General features: G+C 56.4%; 1 protein-coding gene across 4 annotated transcripts in view; it reads right to left on the bottom strand.

Moving 5' to 3' along the window:
• Positions 1-3,187, bottom strand: part of NAV1 (neuron navigator 1) — a 302,165-nt gene extending 298,978 nt beyond the window's left edge. For 3 of the 4 annotated variants that reach the window (XM_054026395.1, XM_054026399.1, XM_054026398.1), the window contains exon 1: positions 2,949-3,187. The gene's annotated coding sequence lies outside the window, so the exon portion shown is untranslated. The remainder of the gene's footprint in view (positions 1-2,948) is intronic. The other variant, XM_054026400.1, reaches the window with a different exon arrangement.
• Positions 3,188-19,821: the final 16,634 nt, after the last annotated feature.

The raw sequence follows: 19,821 nt of genomic DNA, 5'->3' as shown, positions 1-19,821 counted from the left end.
TGGCTCGAGCCACTGGGCCAGGGCGCTGCACAGGTGGAAGCTGATCTCTCAAGATCTTGCAAAACACACAACCACCCCATGGTGCTGCTGCAGATGCAGGGCCTGGGCCTGACTCCGGGGGGCTGGGGGATCTCAGTGCAGGAGGAGGGGACCAACAAGCTCTCCACTCCTTGAGAGGCTCTGTAGTCAGCTGGCTCTGGTGTCATCCCCTATAGTGTATCCAGTTACTCAGCATTCTGGTAAATGACTCAGCCCAGCAGAGCGCTGTAACTTGAGAGAGCCATTCCCAGCGTCCCCCCCGAAACAGCAGCTCCCCACCAGTCAGCGTCCCTGAGATCACCCAGAGTGACACACCGAGAGCAGCCGGGATTCCATGTGGGGGGGAAATGATTTCTGGCCTCAGTTTCCCCAGATGTAAGACGGGGTGATAATTTGGGCCACACCCCAGCACGGGGGGAGGGGGGTATATGGGCGAACATGGGTGGCAGTGAGGTGGCATTAAGAGTGCCCTTCTGGTGTGGAGGGCGTCCTGTTAACCTAGGCATCAGCCAGCAGCAGGAGGGAAGGTGGGCTTGTGGGCGAGGCGCTAGGCAGGTCTGGCTGAGCCCGTGTTATGGGGATGGAGCCATGCAAAGACCTGGGTGGAGAGTATCAGTGCAGAGGCATTACATTGCTGGGGTTGGATGGGTGATGTGGTTTGGGTGTTTGGTCTCTGGGTATTGTCTAGCTCTGTCCCAGACAGTGCAAGAGAGGTGCAATCCCCACTGACATCCTTGCCCCGACTCGTCTGGGGTCGGTGGCACGCCGGGAGCTCCCTTGGTTTAACACCAGACAGCATTAAAGGAAGCTAAAGTCCACGTGCCCCTTTCCTGCTTAGCCACATGCAATCGCTGTGGCTGCCCGGGGGTGAATGGAAGGGGGAGGCATCCAGCATCCAGACAATTTCTGTATTCAAACGAGGGCCGCACTATGAGAGGGTGTGAGCACCCCTGGCACCCCACGTCTCTCCCGTCAGGCATGCCAGGGCGTTAATAATCCCACATCTGGAACTTACACGGCATTTGGCCCGCAGGCCCTGCCTGGAGTCTCAGGGGTGGTGCACGGTGCAGACTAGACCTCCAGATCCAAATGCCCCAGGGGTACCAGAAATACGTCTCCAGAGCAAACATCCAAACAAAGCGCCTCGCCTTGGTAAGCACAGGGGGAACAAACGGTAACAAGCCGATGGGAATGTCCCCCAATGTTAACATCTGCAGACACATGACAAGCAAACCACGGCAGCAGCGATACGGATCACATGCCGGATGGGCAGCAAAGGGCACTCCCAGCAGGCCGAGCAGAGCGGCGATGTAATGCCCACCCACGAGCTGGTACTCAGTGAGCAGGAACAGCTTGTGCCCTGGCAGCGCTTTTCTCCCGAGACCTCCACGCGCTTTGCAAACACACAGGCGCTGAACCTCCCGACCCCTTCTGGCAGGAGGGCACGCCCCATAGCAGTGCCTGCATTTTACAGGTGGGGGAATTGGGCATGGAAAGGCTTGGGCCAACATTTTCAGAAGTGGCCAGTGATTTGGGGTGCCTCTATTTCTGCACAACCAACCTGCAACACCTTCGGAGTGGCTAGGGTACTGGACTGCGATTTGGAAGAGCTGGGATCTTTACTGCTGTGACCGTGAGTCACTGCCTTCTCTGTGCCTCAGTTTCCCCTGGCCTGTCTTATCTATTTGGATTGTAAGCTCTTTGGGGCAGGGACCGTCTCTCTCTCAGGGCAGTGCCCAGCATGATGAGGCCCTGATCCCTGCCTTAGGGTGTGAGTCTAAGACAAATAATTAATAATTGAAAATTTTTGCCTAAAAGACTTGACCAAGGTCACAGAGCAGGTGAGTGGCAGAACCCAGGAGTCCTGCCTCTCCCAGTCTCCTGCTGAAGCACACTGCCTCCCCGTGATCACGACTAGCCTTGCTCTCCAATCTGCCTCAGCTTCCTCGGGACTAAAAACGCCACTTCCTGAGTCCAGTTCCCACTTCCTTCCGTGAAAATCCCCTTCCCTGCCTGCCAGGCTTACTCCCCAGCACATCCCTGCCCGTAGTGAATGATCGCCCGTGGCGTACCAGGGGCACGGCCGGCCCAATCGGGAACACACACTGCAGAGTCCCATAGTGACACCGGGAACCTCCACAGTGAGCCAGGCTGTGGTGCTGCCTTCCTGTGCCACACCCTGCCAGCCGGAGACCGGGAAACGCCCTGCCTGGAGAGACACTGGGAGCCGCAGGGCTTGGGAAGTTTCTCACTGCTCACGTCCCGTCGCGCGTTCACCCTGGGGATCCCCACGTCCCAGACACAGCATGTGCCTTGGGCAAGATCGTCCCCAGGCCCTGCTGGGAAGGCAGACGGGAGGGGCCAAGTCGAAGTGGAGAGAGGAGAGCTGCGTGGGCACGAGGCCTACTCTGCCCTGGGGCAGGGGGCTTCCCACCTGGTGACAGAACCACGTGGCTGGCTCTGCATCAGGGCACACGGGGGCTCTCGGTAGGGCTGGGCAGTCACTCAGAAAGACTCTACCCCCACTGACACCCGAGTGACTCCAATGGAGCTCTGCTGGATTCACACTGCAGCCCCTGTGAACGGGCTGGCCCCTGGCCTTTCGCCACCGGAGTCCTGTGCTCCCCTCTGGGCCACCCCGCCTGCCGGAGGGGCAAGGTGTGGGCAGGGGGTGGCCCAGAGGGCAGTGCCAGCAGGAACGTTCTGTACGGCACAGAGCTCCTCCCCTGTCACCTCCGGGCAGATGCAAACACAGGCTGCAGGGGCTTCCCCCGACCCTCCCAACATCCCATCGGGACCTCCCTGCCCCCGCTTGCCCCCCTGGGCGCCAGTGCCGCCAGACCAGCAGCGGAAAATCAAACCCAGGCAACCTCCTGGCTTCGAAGGGCAGCCAGCGCCACGGCACTCACCGTGCGATGCCCCGGTCACCGTCGCATCCTCACGCCAACCGGAGACAGCCGTTCATCATCGGTTCCTCCCGAAAGCGCCTCCCGGGGCTCCCTGTCTCGCTGCCAGACCCGCGGCATGGAGGCCGTGGGGAGGGAGCCCCACGCGCTGCTCACAGCCTCTCAGCTCCAGCTGGTGACTAAGGAAACTGCCGGCTTTGGCTTTCACTTCACAATGGGAACAACAGCAGCATCCTGAACAAAGTGTCTGTCCCCCCGGGACCGTCGGCGGGGAGGGGGAGTCACGTGGGCCCGTGCCCCTCAGGCACACGCCAGCTCTTTATGCTGCTGGCTGAGGGGAGGGTGCCAGGTGGCTGTTGTGACGCCACACACACACACACACACACACACAGTGTCTATATACACACACACACTGTCTATATACACACACACACACAGTCTATACACACACACGCGCACTCAGAATTTCTCATGCTGCTTGCTCGGTGCCAGCTTACCCCACACGTGGGTGTGGGCGGACGCGTCCGGTTCATTGCCAGACTCTCTCATTGCAGAGGTCTCCGCCAGCGCTCACTAACCCTTTCCTTCCCAAGCCTGCCTCTGGAGAGAGCCGTCGCAGACGCTGACCCTGCCAAGCCTTGCTCCCGGCTCTGTCCAGAGCAGGCAGGAAATCTCTCCAGTTGTTCGCTTCCTTCAGTTAAGGGCGACCCCGCCAATTGTCTTTCAGCGCAGGGTGTGTGGCCTAATTAACAGGGCCTGGGGCCAGAGCAGCCAGGATGTCCTGGGTTCTGGGGCACTCTCTGAGAGGGAAGCATGGCCTAGTGCTTAGCGCAGGGCTCTGGGAGGGGAGTGTTTAGAAGAGGGTGGTGGGAAGCAGGACTCCTGGGGTCTGTTCCTGGCTCTGCCATCGACTCACTCAGTGGCCTTCATCAAGTCCCTTCTCCTGGCATTGCCAGCTGCAAACAGTCCAAAAAAAAATCACAGGTGAAACACCCCAGAGAATCAGGAGATGGAAATGTGCATTAGAGCTGTCTGCCTACAAAAAAAAAAAAAAAAAAAAAAAAAGAGGGGGAGTGATAGCTCAATGGTTAGTGCATTGGCCTGCTCAACACAGGGCTGTGAGCTCAATCCTTGAGGGGGCCATTTAGGGATCTGGGGCAAAAATCTGTCTGGGGATTGGTCCTGCCCTGAGCAGGGGGTTAGACTTGATGACCTCCTGAGGTCCCTTCCAACCCTGAGATTCTATGATCATTTTTAACAGCTGCCTGCTGATTTTGCACCACCCCATCCCCCATTCCTCACCAGTGTGCAGGCGACAGTCACTCATGTGTCCCCGACTCACTTCTCCACTGTGGGTGTGACAACCACAGCATCAGCAGCTCTCACAAATCCCTCAGGGGAGGGGATTTTGTGTCCCCTGCTGCAGGAGCACTCCCTAGTGAGCTCAACTGGGATCAAGACCCTATTGTGCTTGGTGCTGTACGGACACAGAGCAGGAGAAAGGGCCCTGCCCCGAAGAGCCAACAGCCTAGTGAAAACCTGGCAGTGGGCCTGGGACGAGGAAGCTGGAACTGAGACCCACCAAACTTATCCCATCTAGGAGCCTCGGAAACAGCTTTAGTCCCTGCTGCTTCCCAGGAGTGCCCTACAAGCCAAGGGCTCTGCAGCTCGCTAGTGACACCCTGGGGCGACCAGTCCCCATCAGTGCCAAGACGACACTGATGCTTCTTTTATTAAAGCCAGCCCTGCCCTTCTTGTAGGGTAACCCTCTCTGCTCCATCTCAAACACACTCTCTCTCTCTCTCTCTTGCAGGCACACCCTCTTCTTAAAGGGACAGCTCCCAGTAACTGAGCACACCAAGTAAAAATGCAGCTGTAATGGAAACAGTGGCACCAGAGCCCAATTCACTAGAAAATAATTTGCAACATGGAACCATTGCAACGACAGTCCCCGGGCCCGTACGCCAACCGGGCCTCAGGCTCACCTTGATGGCACGTCTCGGTTTGTCTGTCACACGATCACTTTGGAACGCTGCATTCAATTGGGTCCAGATTTCCAGGGAATGTTCTGGGCTCCGATGGACAGAACCCTGTCGATTCTGGAGACCATCGGAAAACGTGAAACGCCCGATTCTCACCAAACCGGCCCAGGCAGGCGGAGCAATTGCTCTGGTGCCCCCTGCTGCCACCCAGGCATCTCACCAGCTGTTTAACAAGCTGCCCTTTCTCTCATCGCGCGTACGGCCCCGCTTGCTTATGCAACCCCATGTGCATCATTGCCAGCCCTGGGAATTTCTCCACCAGCAACAGGGTTTTGGCCACAGCTAGGCCTGTCCAGGAAGGAGGCCATAAGCTCCAGCAAATGTCAGCCCTGCCTGGGGGGAAAGGCCCCCCTGACTGGCTGCTTTCCCCACTGCCCCACCCACCAAAGAAGAGCAGCCAATCAGAGCACTCCCCCCCCCCCCGCTCCTCCAGGAGCCAACACAGTTCTCACAAAAGCTCAACGGCCAAAGGTGGCTCCCCTCCCCTGCGCAATAGGCTGGTTCCTCTGCTCTGCCCCCTCCCTCCCTGCAACACCCAGCCTGGGGAGGGGGAGAGGAGACCCCTACAGTAGCCCTCCCGGGCCTGGGAGAGGGGGGTGAAGAGACCCAGGAGGAGCAGAGGTGAGGCTGGCAGAGGTGGGGGAAGAACAGATGGAGAGGCACAACTGAGGGGGCTGGTGGGGGACTGAATTAACTGCTGGGCAGGGGGGAAGGGGGGGGTGAGAGCTCCCACAGCAGGAGCCAAAGGTCACTTTACTGAATGATGGCAACACCAATTGTCAACCCCGCACACTCGGGGAGGCGGGGTTTCAAAAACCACAAGACAGACCCAATCCCCCCACATAATCTTTAAAAATAACCTCTCTTGATTTTTGGGCCACTCTCCTGATCTGGGGGCGGGAGGGGGGGTCTGACGCCCGCGTTTTGAACCCCTGGGGTTGGCAGTGCTGCATATCGCACACAGATGACTGCAGGCAGAAAACACGCAGGTTGCAAAGTCAAGTCCTGGGAAGCTAGGACATGCCAGAATGAAATCTGTGCCTGTGCATTGTGATACAGTCTTCAATGACATCATTACTGACTCGTTTGTCCCCAGACCTGACCTCATTCAGGGCAGAGGATGGACGTAGTGTTCGGGGAAAGAATCAAGGGGACAAAGGAACCGGTTGTCTGTAGGGACCCCTTCTCTCCAACTTGATCCCCTCCCCGCACCCTCAGAGACCATCTCCTCCCCTCCCTGCAAAGGGGGCCCCCTCCAGGGCCAACAGCGCCACTCCGGGAAGGGTTAGTCCCGCAGCACGCCCAGGCCCTAGCAGCCTGGGACAGAGCCCAGCTCTGAACGCCAATCTGCTCCGGGGCAGCAGGCAGATCTCTGCCTCTGTTCGTTGCCATATGCTCTATTTCCCAGGGCTCCTGCCATCGGAGTAGCTGGCAGGAGGGTTTGCCTGGACCAGGATCCCAGGCATACTGTTAGCCGCCCGGGACCATCCAACTAGCAGCCCTGGACCTGCAGCATAGACAGGCCATGCTGGCCTCCCCGGGGTTCCCTGCTCATCCTTACTCCCAAGACACATCCCAGATGGCTCAGCAGCTGCCGCAGAGCACTGGGGGCAGGGAGCTGGGGTACTCAGGGGTTGCGGGAGGAACACTCCTCCAGCATGCAGACCAGGAGACGCACCTAGCAGTCGCTAGCCCAGCTTGTAGGGCTCCCCATGGTGGGAAACTGGCCACCTCCAGGAGCAGGGCAGGCCAAGGGGCTGCTTGGTCTCTGCCCAGCCCACAGTCATTGCCATGACACTGGCTGGGCAATCTCGCCTACCTGCCCAGATGCGTCCTGGCTTTCTGTGCAAGACATAGCTAGATTCCTCCCACCTGCCCCTGCTCCAAGCCCCACTGCTAATGGGGTAAGTGAGCAGGAGTTTCAGGGGGCAGCGGGGCAGTGCTGGGGCAGGGTAGAGTGGGCTCCGGCCCTCTTTGGCCAGAGGAGCAGCAGTGATGGAAAAGCAGGAGAAAAATGGGGGGGGAACCCAGAAAACCCTGGAGAGAGTCCCCCATAAAGCGCAGGCATCCTGGTCTGGCTTTGCCAGCAAGCTTCTGGTTTGGGAATGGAGTGTGCGTATGGGAATGTGTTTGCATATCGGCATGGGTGTCTTTGTGTGTGTGCACACGTGTGTATGCGTGCATACATGTGCATGCATGTGCATCTATGTATGGGTGTGTTTAAATGTGTGTGCACATGTATATGCATGCATTGTGCGTGTATGCATCTCTGTATGGGTGAGTTTAAATGTGTTTGCATGTGTGTCCGTGTGCTCGCCTGAGCATGTGTCCATGCATACATGTGAGTCTGCATGTTTATGTGTGTGTGCATTAATCCATAGATGTGTGGGTGTGCATATGCATGCATACTTCTCTGTGTGTGTCCCGTGGCTCTGAGCATCCCCATTGCAATCAGCCCGTGGGGCTGCGGGGGCTGGGCCTGGGCCTGCTGAGTCATGGAGCGATGGTGACTCATGGAAAGAGTGAGGGCCAGTGCTGGGCCAGACAGCCCTTGGCAGGAGACAGGGGAGTGCCTGCCAGTGACTGCTCCTCCCCTCTCTCTCACTCGCTCCCCATCTGGCTATTAACCCTCGCCCCTCCACTTCCAAGCCACCGCATGGAGCCAGAGCAGCAAAGCCCCAATGCTCCTGCCCAGTTGGCTGCAGGATTTGGGGGGATCTGAGTGGACTTTCCCTCCTCCCCCCAAATCCTCCCGCTCTGGGGAGGGATTTATAGGGCTGGCCTGAACCTGGGGGATCTCAGGGCTGTCACTGGAGCTCTCATTCTGGGTTCACTCCAGCCAGGCAGCAGCAACCCTGACAAACAGATGCACAAAACTACCCCTGCCGAGGGACTGGCCGAGTGCCTGCACCCCAGAGACACAGCCGGCATTCTGGGTATCGCTGGGCTTTGACATCTACTTCCCTCCTCTAGGAGTGCTTGTGATTGTGAAAATAAAACGGACGGTACCAGGCCTAAGACAGGGGCCCCATGCAAACTTCCAAAGACCCCCCCTTCCGGCCCCACCGTCGCCCCTCCATCCTACATCCCCGCTATTCTAGTCCTGAGCGTCCCTCCCACACAGCTCTGCTCCTATGCCTCCATCCCCACTCACAGCATCCTGCTAATCCGGCCCTGTCCTCCCCACACCAGATCTACTGATGACCCTCAATCCTGACCTATAGCCTCCCTGCTATTCCTGCCCTGAGCTCCCCACCCACCCCAGCTCTGCTGACGCCCCTCAGTCCTGACTGCAGCTCCCACCACTGCTACCTTCATCTTGTCCCCTTCGCTGGTACCAATGTGCCAATGGGAGCTGTGTGACATGGACCAGCACCTGCAAACTCATATCCGGCGTGTGACACCACCACCCAGATTCTCTTTCCCCCAAGATTTCCAGGGGTCCAGGGCTGCAACCTGACCCCACCCAGTCATTGCCAGTCTGAACACCCTGGGCTCAGCCATTCTCCTGCCTTCCAGCTCCAGGGAAGGGCCTGAGTGACACCTCCCCACCCCTTCCTCTGCTCCACTATGCTCCATCACTGAGCTCACATGTCACAGATCACCTGACAGCGTGAAAAGGAAGAGCTCTCTCGTGGTTTCCCGTCATGCCAGCCCGCAGAGGCTCAGCTAAGGGGAAGTGGATGCCGGATATGGAAGCCACGTCCTAGGGAGCAAGGCTGCACAGTGTCAACTGAGGGGCTGGTGACATTCCGGCAGGGCTATGTGCAGCCTCTCTTTCACCCGGGAAATGTCCTCAGATCCCCTGGGGCCTTGCAAAAAGGAAGCCCTTAAAAGGCAAATAAAAAGCCCAGCACCCCTTGAAGGACCCTGTTTCCTCTTGGGAAGCTGAGACCCGTGGCAGCACTCTGGAAGGCTAGTCACGTCCCCAGCAGGGCCCAGAGCCAACCTTTCACCCCTCGCACTCGAAGTACAATGGCCCCTTTGTGTGAAAGTGCCAGGCGCCCATATGGGCCCCTTTGTACAACTCAAATGCTCGGACGGCTACCCACGTGGACACCCGTGGCTCATCTGGCTTGCCCACCATCAAGCATGGCTGCTGCGGAGCCAGTGCTCAGAGAGTTAAATCCTCCCCGGAGCAGAACCCTGCAGATAGATCTAAAGGCACCCGGTTTCCTGGGAACCCCAGGGGCGCAGCCAGAATCCATCCTAAACATTCCAGTCCAGGACTTACCTGCCACAGACCCCTGGAGATGGAGTCACCCCATCTGCGACTGCGGTCAAAATGAGATGCAGACCGCCTGGGTGAGGTGGTGCCCATGTGAGGCAGGTGGGGTATGCTCTGTACCCAGAGGAACTGGCACGGAGGGGAGCACCAAGCCCATGAGGGAGTGGCAGTCTGGGGCCACCCCTCCCAGGACTGTGCCAGACCATGGGGCGAGCAGCTGAAAAGCCGGGAAAACCATTTAACAAACTGTTGGCATTTCCCACTTTGCATGGTTGGAACCGGGCCCATTTGTTGTTTTCCACCATTTTGTAATTGAATTGTTCACCAAAACCTTTTAATTTTCAAGTTCCCCAGACCCCATTTTTGGGTAGGAAAATGAAACATTAGGGTGACAGTTTCGGTCAAGAGGGCAGTGCAGTACCATACATTGTGGGCAATTCCGATAAATGTCAGCGACTTTTGGGGCCAATTTCTTGAAAGAACAGTCAGTCCCCTTTTTCCAGGAAAACCCCTTTTTGTGTGAACACCTCTGAGCAGCTGCAAATGGGGTGTTCAGCATAGGGGTGGCTGCCCCATGGACTCTCTGCTGAGACCCCCGGCCCAGCCTCATGGCCCCTGGGCCCTCCCGGCGGACATGGACACTGGCACAGAGCTGGAGAGGGCCTGAAGATCTCAGCTGCCAGGTCGGGTCTGTTCAGATGGGATCAGACTCACTCACAGGTGGGGATTTGATGTTTCACCGTCAGCACGATTCTCTTTTTGCTACGGGGAGGGGAAAGGGGGCAGTGTCCTTAATCCAGCCAGAACTGGTGGGCACAGAGCATGTGGGTTGGGGGGAGGGGAAGGTACTTTTCACGATGCTCAGGCGCAGATAGGGAACCCAAGACAAAGAACAGTTCAAGAAACTTAAAGCATACCAGGACATGGTTCTTCAGCATCAACAACGCCCTCTGCATAAGATCCATTCCCTCCACGGAGATCCAAACACATCACAGGCACAAGTAAGAAGGGACCATCACTTTGATTATACACATGGGGAAACTGAGGCACGGGGTGACTTGCCCAAGGTCCCACAGCAAGTCAGTGTCAGAGCTGGAAAGAGAACCCAGAAGTCCTTATTCTCATACCCCTGCTCTGGCCACTAGACTCACTCTCCTCCCAGAGCTGGGGTTTTACAGTCTGAGCAGCATCAGGTTGGCTAGTCAGTGTGAGATGGGGGAAGTCGGCTTTAAAAATTTATAGCATTGGCTGGCTGCTCCCTCCCCCCATTAGCCAGGGGGGAGCCCAGGCTCCTCCCAAGACGCAGCCGCTCCCCCAGCTCCACTTCAGAGAAAGCAGGCCGCTGCCAAGAACAAGAGGTGGGGTTGCAGTGCCACCTGCTGGACGCCTCTGCTGCAGCAACAGCTGGATCACTGGCATAGTGTGGAAAGGATAGGAAAGAGCTGGGCTGGGGAAACGCAGGAGCAGATCTGCAGGGACAGGCTAGGAGGCTGCTTTCTGAAACTGAGGGTATGTCTACACTACGAAATTAGGTCGAATTTATAGAAGTCGATTGTGTAGAAATCGTTTTTGTACAGTCGATTGTGTGTGTCCCCACATAAAATGCTCTAAGTGCATTAAGTCAGCGGACTGCGTCCACAGTACCGAGGCTAGCGTCGACTTCCGGAGCGTTGCACTGTGGGTAGCTATCCCACAGTTCCCACAGTCTCCGCCGCCCATTGGAATTCTGGGTTGAGATCCCAATGCCTGATGAGGCAAAAACAGTGTCGCGGAGGATTCTGGGTACATGTCGTCAGGCGCCCCCTCCCCCCCGTGAATGCAACGGCAGACAATCGTTTCGCGCCTTTTTTCCTGGGTTACCTATGCAGGCGACATACCACGGCAAGCGTGGAGCCCGCTCAGCTCAGCTCACCATCACCATATGTCATCTGGGTGCCGGCAGACGTGGTACTGCATTGCTACACAGCAGCAGCTAATTGCCTTTTGGCAGTAGATGGTGCAGTATGACTGGTAGCTGTCATCAGCTATCTGGGTGCTGGCAGATGTGGGACTGCATTGCTACACAGCAGCAGCTCCTTGCCTAAGGCAGTAGATGGTGTATTACAACTGGTATTCATCGTCGGCGTACTCCTCAGTGAGTTTGGTCAGAGGCACCTGGGCAGACATGTTTTGTCTCCTGGAGACTCAGTCCTAACGGCAGTCCTATTGCACCGTCTTGACGATGATGGCTAGCGGTCGTAATGCAGCATTTTCTACCAAGCCCCCAGAAGATGCCGATGGCTATCAGTCATGCTGCACCGTCTGCTGCCAGCCTAAGATGTAAAAGATAGATGGACCAGATTTGTTCTGTATTCATTTGCTTCCCCCTTCCTCCGTGAAATCAACGGCCTGCTAAACCCAGGGTTTTGAGTTCAATCTTTGGGGGGGTCATTCTGTGTGACAGTTGTTTGTGTTTGTGTATGTGTTTAGTAATCAGAGGGGTAGCCGTGTTAGTCTGAATCTGTAAAAAGCAATAGAGGGTCCTGTGCCACAGGACCCTCTGTTGTATGTGTTTGTGTTTCTCCCTGATGCACAGCTACCTTTGTTGATTTTAATTCCCTGTAAGCCATGTCGTCAGTCGTCAGTCGCCCCTCCCTCCCTTTCGCGGCTTTTTTGAGCCCAAACGCCATAGTGTAGATCAATCTCTGATAATTTTCATATAACTTTACATTGTGCCTCTTCGTATAACCTTGTGGTGGGTCTACCCACGTGTGACCTCTGTTTTCATGGGACTTTGTATCAAAGCCTCATTTAGAAACTTTGCATTGCCCTTGGTATAATATTATAGCCCCTAAGAATAGAATAAGATAGAAGAAAAATTCTTTTTGCTAGCAGTAGAACAAGAGCTCTCCCCGCCCCCACTCTTAATCAATTGCCCTGTTGAATGAATGAGGTGTGAATGAGCAAGGCATGGAAGGCAGCACCTCCAGACAGCCTCAACTGTTGGAGAGGGGCTGGGAGCCAGACCCAAGAACAATAAAACGTGTCAAGTGGGCTCATTAAAGACAAGCAGACATACCGACGGCCTCGGGGGTTAGAAGCAAGCACCTTCTTTTGGAAACACCCTCTTTGCAGCATTGGGACAACACTCAAAAGAAAGCAGCACAAAGGACCAATGGACACAGACACAGAGTTTGAATCTGGTACAGATTTGCATAAGAGGAAAGCTGCTATAAAAGTGAGGTGTCTTGCAGAGGACCCCGGGTCTCGTCTTGTCAACATGGGAGCATCGATCTGGATCGGCAGAAGCCCGGCTCCACCCCCTCCCCCATCTAACTCACCTGGCCAGTGAAGTTAAGGGGAGCAACTAATTGGTAACAACAAGACGGAGTGTGTTTGTGTGTGTGTGTGAGTGTAAGTGTAATATATTATATGCATATAATACAGTGTTAATAAATACATGTATTGCTAATAAATGTGGTGTTTTGTCTTATTCCCCCTGAAAAGATCCTGTGCAGTACTTTAAGTACAACAATAGCACTGGGATCATGGAGCCCACTCAGATCACCGCGGCAATTATGAGCACTATGAACACCACGCGCATTGTCCTGGAGTATATGCAGAGCCAGAACCTGCCAAGGCAAAACCAGGCGAGGTGGCGACTGCAGCGCGGCGACGAGAATGATGAGGAAATAGACATGGACATAGACCTCTCACAAAGTACGGGCCCCAGCAATGTGCAAATCATGGTGTTAATGGGGCAGGTTCATGCCGTGGAACGCCGATTCTGGGCCCGGGAAACAAGCACAGACTGGTGGGACCACATCGTGTTGCAGGTGTGGGACGATTCCAAGTGGCTGCGAAACTTTCGCATGCGGAAGGGCACTTTCATGGAACTTTGTGAGTTGCTTTCCCCTGCCCTGAAGCACCAGAATACCAGGATAAGAGCAGCCCTCACAGTTGAGAAGCGAGTGGCGATAGCCCTGTGGAAGCTTGCAACGCCAGACAGTTACCAGTCAGTCGGGAATCAATTTGGAGTGGGCAAATCTACTGTGGGGGCTGCTGTGATCCAACTAGCCAACGCAATCAAAGAGCTGCTGATATCAAGGGTAGTGACTCTGGGAAACGTGCAGGTCATAGTGGATGGCTTTGCTGCAATGGGATTCCCTAACTGTGGTGGGGCGATAGACGGAACCCATATCCCTATCTTGGCACCGGAGCACCAAGCTAGCGAGTACATAAACTGAAAAGGGTACTTTTCAATGCGTCTGCAAGCCCTGGTGGATCACAAGGGACGTTTCACTAACATCAATGTGGGATGGCCGGGAAAGGTACATGATGCTCGCGTTTTCAGGAAATCTGGTCTGTTTCAAAAGCTGGAGGAAGGGACTTTCTTTCTGGACCAGAAAATAACCGTTGGGGATGTTGAAATGCCTATAGTTATCCTTCGGGATCCAGGGTGCCATGGCTCATTAAGCCGTACACAGGCAGCCTGGACAGTAGTCAGGACCTGTTCAACTATAGGCTGAGCAAGTGCAGAATGATGGTAGAATGTGCATTTGGACATTTAAAAGCACGCTGGCGCAGTTTACTGACTCGGATAGACCTCAGCGAAACCAATATCCCCATTGTTATTGCTGCTTGCTGTGCACTCCACAATATCTGTGAGAGTAAGGGGGAAGACATTTATGGTGGGGTGGGAGGTTGAGGCAAATCGCCTGGCTGCTGATTACATGCAGCCAGACACCAGGGCGGTTAGAAGGGTACAGCAGGGTGCAGTGTGCATCAGAGAAGCTTTGAAAACCAGTTTTGTGACTGGCCAGGCTACGATGTGAAACTTCTGTTTGTTTCTCCTTGATGAACACCCCTCCCCCCGGTTCACTCTACTTCCCTGTAAGCTAACCACCCTCCCCTCCTCCCTTGGAGCACCGCTTGCAGAGGCAATAAAGTCATTGTTACTTCACATTCATGCATTCTTTATTAATTCATCACACAAATAGGGGGATAACTGCCAAGGTAGCCCGGGAGGGGTGGTGGAGGAGGGAAGCGCCGGGTGGGGTGGGGGAGGAGGGAAGGACAAGGACACACTGAACTTTAAAACTTTAACATTTATTGAAGGCCAGCCTTCTGATGCTTGGGCAATCCTCTGGGGTGGAGTGGCTGGGTGGCCGGAGGCCCCCCCACTGCGTTCTTGGGTGTCTGGGTGAGGAGGCTGCGGAACTTGGGGAGGAGGGCTGTTGGTTACACAGGGGCTGTAGCAGCGGTCTCTGCTCCTGCTGCCTTTCCTGCAGCTCAACCATACACTGGAGCATATCAGTTTGATGCTCCAGCAGCCAGAGCATTGAGTCTTGCCTTCTGTCAGCAAGCTGATGTCACCTATCCTCTTCAGCCCGTCACTTGCTCTCTTCAACCTGCCACCTCTCCTCTCGTTCATATTGTGCTTTTCTGCACTCTGACATTGTGCCTCCATGCATTCTGCTGTGCTCTGTCAGTGTGGGAGGACATCTGGAGCTCCGAGAACATATCATCCCGAGTCCACCATTTTCTCCTTCTAATCTTCACTAGCCTCTGCGAAGGAGAAACATTTGCAGCTGGTGGAGGAAAAGGGAGAGGTGGTTAAAAAGACACATTTTAGAGAATAATGGATTTTTTAACCTTCATAACATGTAGGAATGGTTTCAAACAGCAGCGCCCTCATTTCCCATACCAAGCACCCGTTGGGTTGGCCATTTAAAATGGGTTTGCAATGTAAAAGGAGGGGCTGCACAAACCCAACACCCCCCACCCCACACCCAATTCTCTGGGATGATCACTTCACCCCTCCCCACCACTGCGTGGCTAACAGCAGGGAATATTTCTGTTCAGCTGAGCAGGAACAGGAACCTCTGAATGTCCCCTTTATAAAATCACCCCATTTCAACCAGGTGACCGTGAATGATATCACTCTCCTGAGGATAACAAAGAAAGATAACGAATGGATGTCTGCATGCCAGCAAACACTGGGACCATACGCTGCCATGCTTTGTTATGCAATGATTCCAGACTACGTGCTACTGGCCTGGCATGGTAAAGTGTCCTACCATGGTGGATGGGATAAGGCAGCCCTCCCCAGAAAGCTTTTGCAAAGGCTTTGGGAGTACATGAAGGAGAGCTTTCTGGAGATGTCCCTGGAGGATTTCCACTCCATCCCGATACATGTTAACAGACTTTTCCAGTAGCTGTACTGGCCGCGATTGCTAGGGCAAATTAATCATTAATATTAAACACGCTTGCTTTTAAACCATGTGTAATATTTACAAAGGTACACTCACCAGAGGTCCCTTGTGTGCCCTCAGGGTCTGGGAGCACGCCTTGGGTGAGTTCGGGGGTTACTGGTTCCAGATCCAGGGTGATAAACATATCCTGGCTGTTGGGGAAACCGGTTTCTCCGCTTCCTTGCTGTGAGCTATCTTCATCATCATCATCTTCCTTATCCTCCAAACCTGCTTCCGTGTTGAGTGATTCTCCATTGATGGAGTCAAAGCACAGGGTTGGGGTAGTGGTGGCCTGCACCCCCTAGCATGGCATGCAGCTCCGCGTAGAAGAGGCATGTCTGCGGCTCTGCCCCGGACCTTCTGTTTGCCTCTCTGGCTTTGTGATAGGCTTGCCTTAGCTCCTTAATTTTCACGCGGCACTGCTGTGCATCCCTGTTATGGCCTCTGTCCTTCATGGCCTTTGAGACGTTTTCTAATGTTTTGGCATTTCGTTTACTGCAATAGAGTTCAGCTAGCACTGATTTGTCTCCCCATATGGCGAGCAGATCCCGTGCCTCCTGTTCGGTCCATCCTGGAGCTCTTTTGCGATCCTGGGACTCCATCATGGTTACCTGTGCTGATGAGCTCTGCGTGGTCACCTGTGCTCTCCACGCTGGGCAAACAGGAAATGAAATTCAAAAGTTCACGGGGCTTTTCCTGTCTACCTGGTCAGTGCATCTGAGTTGAGAGTGCTGTCCAGAGCGGTCACAATGAAGCACTCTGGGATAGCTCCCGGAGGCCAATACCGTCAAATTCTGTCCACACTACCCCAAATCCGACCCAGAAAGGCTGATTTCAGTGCTAATCCCCTCGTCAGAGGTGGAGTAAAGAAATCGGTTTAAAGGGCCCTTTAAGTAAAAAAAAAAGGGCTTCGTCGTGTGGACGTGTCCAGGCTTAATTCGATTTAACGCTGCTAAATTCGACCTAAACTCATAGTGTAGACCAGGTCTCAGAGAGGCAAGGGGGCTAGGATCAGCAGGCCCAGGGGGTAAGGACGAGGTCGTTCTTGTAGCCGACCTGCCTGGCCCCCCAAGGAATTGCCCAGGAATGCGCTCATCCCACACCAGCGACTGAGCCTGGAGTCGCAGGAGCTCAGCACCCATCTATGGAGAACTCCACCTTCTTCCCCCACTGAGAACAATGGGGGCTCCTGGGTGCTGAGCTCCCTTGATGGTGGCGCGCAGGCTGGCCAGACAGTCCTAAAGCACTGTCCAGATGTTCCTGACCCATGTGGAATCCCAGAGAGCCACAGTCCGGCTGCCCAACAGGCTCCGATGTCTGTGTTCATTGCCACTGAAACTTGTTTCCCCCTCAACAAGGCAGATTGGGTAAGATCCCAACCCCCCGGCACACTCAGGAATGGGTGGGCAGGGGGCACTTCCCATTCAGCATCCCCTCTTTAGCGCAAGCATGGGCTGATATTTACCAGACAGTGAGGGATCTGCGGGAATCCTTGAGCCCAACCCTGGGGATCCCCGACCAGTCCTCGCTCAGGCAGCGCTTTTGGGGAGGGAGTAGAGGCAGCTGTGCAGAAGGAGTGGGGGGGAGGGGGTGTCCTCTTTGCACATGCCACCATCAGCTCTCCCTGGCTTCCCCTTCCTGTGCTGTGGCAGGGGATCTGCAGGGATGGCTCCCCTACCTCCCCCCGGAAGGGCAGGGGTCTGCTCCGAGATCTTGTGAGATGATTAATAACGTGTCAGTACAGCATGACAGTCAGGGCCGGCTTTAGGAAGTGCGGGGCCCAATTCGAACATTTTCGGCGGGGCCCCGGCAGGGATGACTAAAAAAAATAAAACACGTAAAAAAACCCCTTTCATTTCTTCCATGTATTATTTACTTTCCATAACTATATAAACAATAACAAAATTATATATTACGTACATTGCTGGCTGGAGGCAGGGCACGGGCTGACTGGCGGTAGGGTTTGGCTAGAGGCAGGGCAGGGGGTGCGGGGCTGGCTGAAGACAGGGGCTGGTGCGGGCAGGGCAGAGGGTGCGGGGCTGGAGGCAGGGTAGGGGGTGCAGCAGGGGCTGGCTGCGGGCAGGGGCTGCGGGGCTGGCTGGAGACGGGGGCTGGCTGCAGGCAGGTGGGCAGGGCACGGGGCTGGCTGGAGACGGGCTGGTATGGGCAGGGCAGGGCAGGGGGTGTGGGGCTGGAGGCAGGGCAGGGGGTGCAGCAGGGGCTGGCTGCGGGCAGGGGCTGCGGGGCTGGCTGGAGATGGGGGCTGGCTGCAGGCAGGCAGGGCACGGGGTGCGGGGCTGGCTGCAGGCAGGGTAGGGGGTGCGGGGCTTTGCTGGAGATGGGCTGGTGCGGGGCTGGAGGCAGGGCAGGGGGTGCAGCAGGGGCTGGTTGCGCGCGGGGTTGTGGGGCTGGCTGGAGACGGGGGCTGGCTGCAGGCAGGCGGGCAGGGCAGGGGGTGCGGGGCTGGCTGGAGAAAGGGGCTGGCTGCGGGCAGGGCAGGGGGTGCAGGGCTGGTGCGTGCAGGGGGTGCAGCAGGGGCTGGCTGTGGGCAGGGGGTGCGGGGTTGGCTGCAGACGGGCTGACTGCAGGCAGGCGGGTAGGGCAGGGGGTGCGGGGCTGGCTGCAGGCAGGGCAGGGGGTGCGGGGCTGGCTGGAGACAGGGGCTGGTGCGGGGCTGGAGGCAGGGCAGGGGGTGCAGGGCTGGTGCAGGCAGGGGGTGCAGCAGGGGCTGGCTGTGGGCAGGGGGTGCGGGGCTGGCTGCAGACGGGCTGACTGCAGGCAGGCGGGCAGGGCAGGGGGTGAGGGGCTGGCTGCAGGCAGGGCAGGGGGTGTGGGGCTGGCTAGAGACGGGCTGGCTGCGGGCAGGGCAGGGGCTCCCCTGCTTCTACCGCCCCAGCCCTTTAAATAGCTGCCGGAGCCCTGGGGAAGCAGCGGGGCTCCCGTGGCTATTTAAAGGGCCGGGGCGGTAGAAGCAAGGGGAGCCCCGGACTTTTTAAATAGCCCCCAGAGCCCCGCAGCTCTACCCCAGGGCTCCAGAAGTGGGGCTCTGGTGGCAATTTAAAGGGCCTGGGGCTGCAGCCCCTGCTGGGAGCCCCAGGCCCTTTAAATTGCCCCCTGGGGAAGCTGGCTGCCCCAGTACAGCGTACCGGTGGCGGCAAGGGCGCGGGGCCCGATTCAGGGGAATCACCTGAATCGGCCTAAAGCCAGCCCTGGTAACAGTGCTACAGGCAATAAGCAGTTCTCCTAGCCCTCACCTGCCTTGACCACAAACACCTCTACAGATAGGGTGACCAGATGTCCCGACTTTATAGGGACAATCCCGATATTTGGGGTTTTGTCTTATATGGGTGCCTATTACCTCCCATGCCCGTCCCAATTTTTCACACTTGCTATCTGGTCACCCTATCTATAGAGCTCAGCACAAGCTGGCATGACTGGACTGCTCAGGACCTGGACGGTATGGGGCTGCAGGTCAGGACGGAGTGCCCAGCTTGGAATGCCAGAGGGGCAGTGATAGGTCAGGAGTGAGGGGCGTTGCCAGGGCTGGCTGGGTGCTGCAGGCCATGGCGAGACCTGGTTGGATAATCCAAACACAGGAGAAACATCTCGTAGGTCACCAGGCTCAGGGACGTCATTGCAGAAAAGTGGGGGGGGGGGCAGGGGCACACCATTGTGTCTGCATCATCTCCACCCTGCTGAGTCTGGGACTGCTCGTGAGGCCAGTCCCATCCTGGAAGGGTTCAGGAAGGTGGCAGGCAGGTCCTGTCCCGGGAGTGGGAAGAGTGGTAGGCTGGGGGGCCGGGGAGGCTGTGGCTGGCCCTGGACAGCGATCAGGGCCCAGCTCGCTCTGTACTCAGCTCTGGGCCAGGCTGCTGCTCCCTGTCTGGCCGGCAGGCAGGCAGAGTGGGGCAGAGTCAGAGGCTGCTCGAGACAATCTACTGCCTCCTTCCTCATAGACATAGGGCGTTATGGAGGGGGAGCTGGGCCAAATCTGAGCGAGTGGCATTGCAACCTGGCTCACATCACCACTCAAATTTGGCCCAGCTGCCCTTCCAGCATGACGGAGGGACAGCCAGGCCAAATCTGCCACCCCAGGCAGCTGGCCAGAAATCTGCTGCCCTAGGCAGCGGCCTCAAAGTTGTGTGTGTGTGAGGGAGCCAAGGTGGAGGGGGGGCAACTGCCCCATAACAAATGTCACCCCCACTGGGAGCAATACCAGGTTGTGGTTATGGTGACACTACTGCTTGCAGAAGAGCTCCTGTCTACCTGTTATTAGCCTCCCTGGCACAAGTGTCTGAGACTTTGCTCTGATGGCTCGGCAGGTGAGAGGCTAGGGCAGATTTCAGAGCAGCCAGGAGCCGAGGGGACCCTTT

The sequence above is a fragment of the Malaclemys terrapin genome, chromosome 4 (genome assembly GCF_027887155.1).
Source record: "Malaclemys terrapin pileata isolate rMalTer1 chromosome 4, rMalTer1.hap1, whole genome shotgun sequence".
In the NCBI taxonomy this organism is placed as follows: Eukaryota; Metazoa; Chordata; order Testudines; family Emydidae; genus Malaclemys; species Malaclemys terrapin.
The sequence above is the reverse complement of the archived record's forward strand: the minus strand, read 5'-3'. Positions and strand labels throughout refer to the sequence as shown.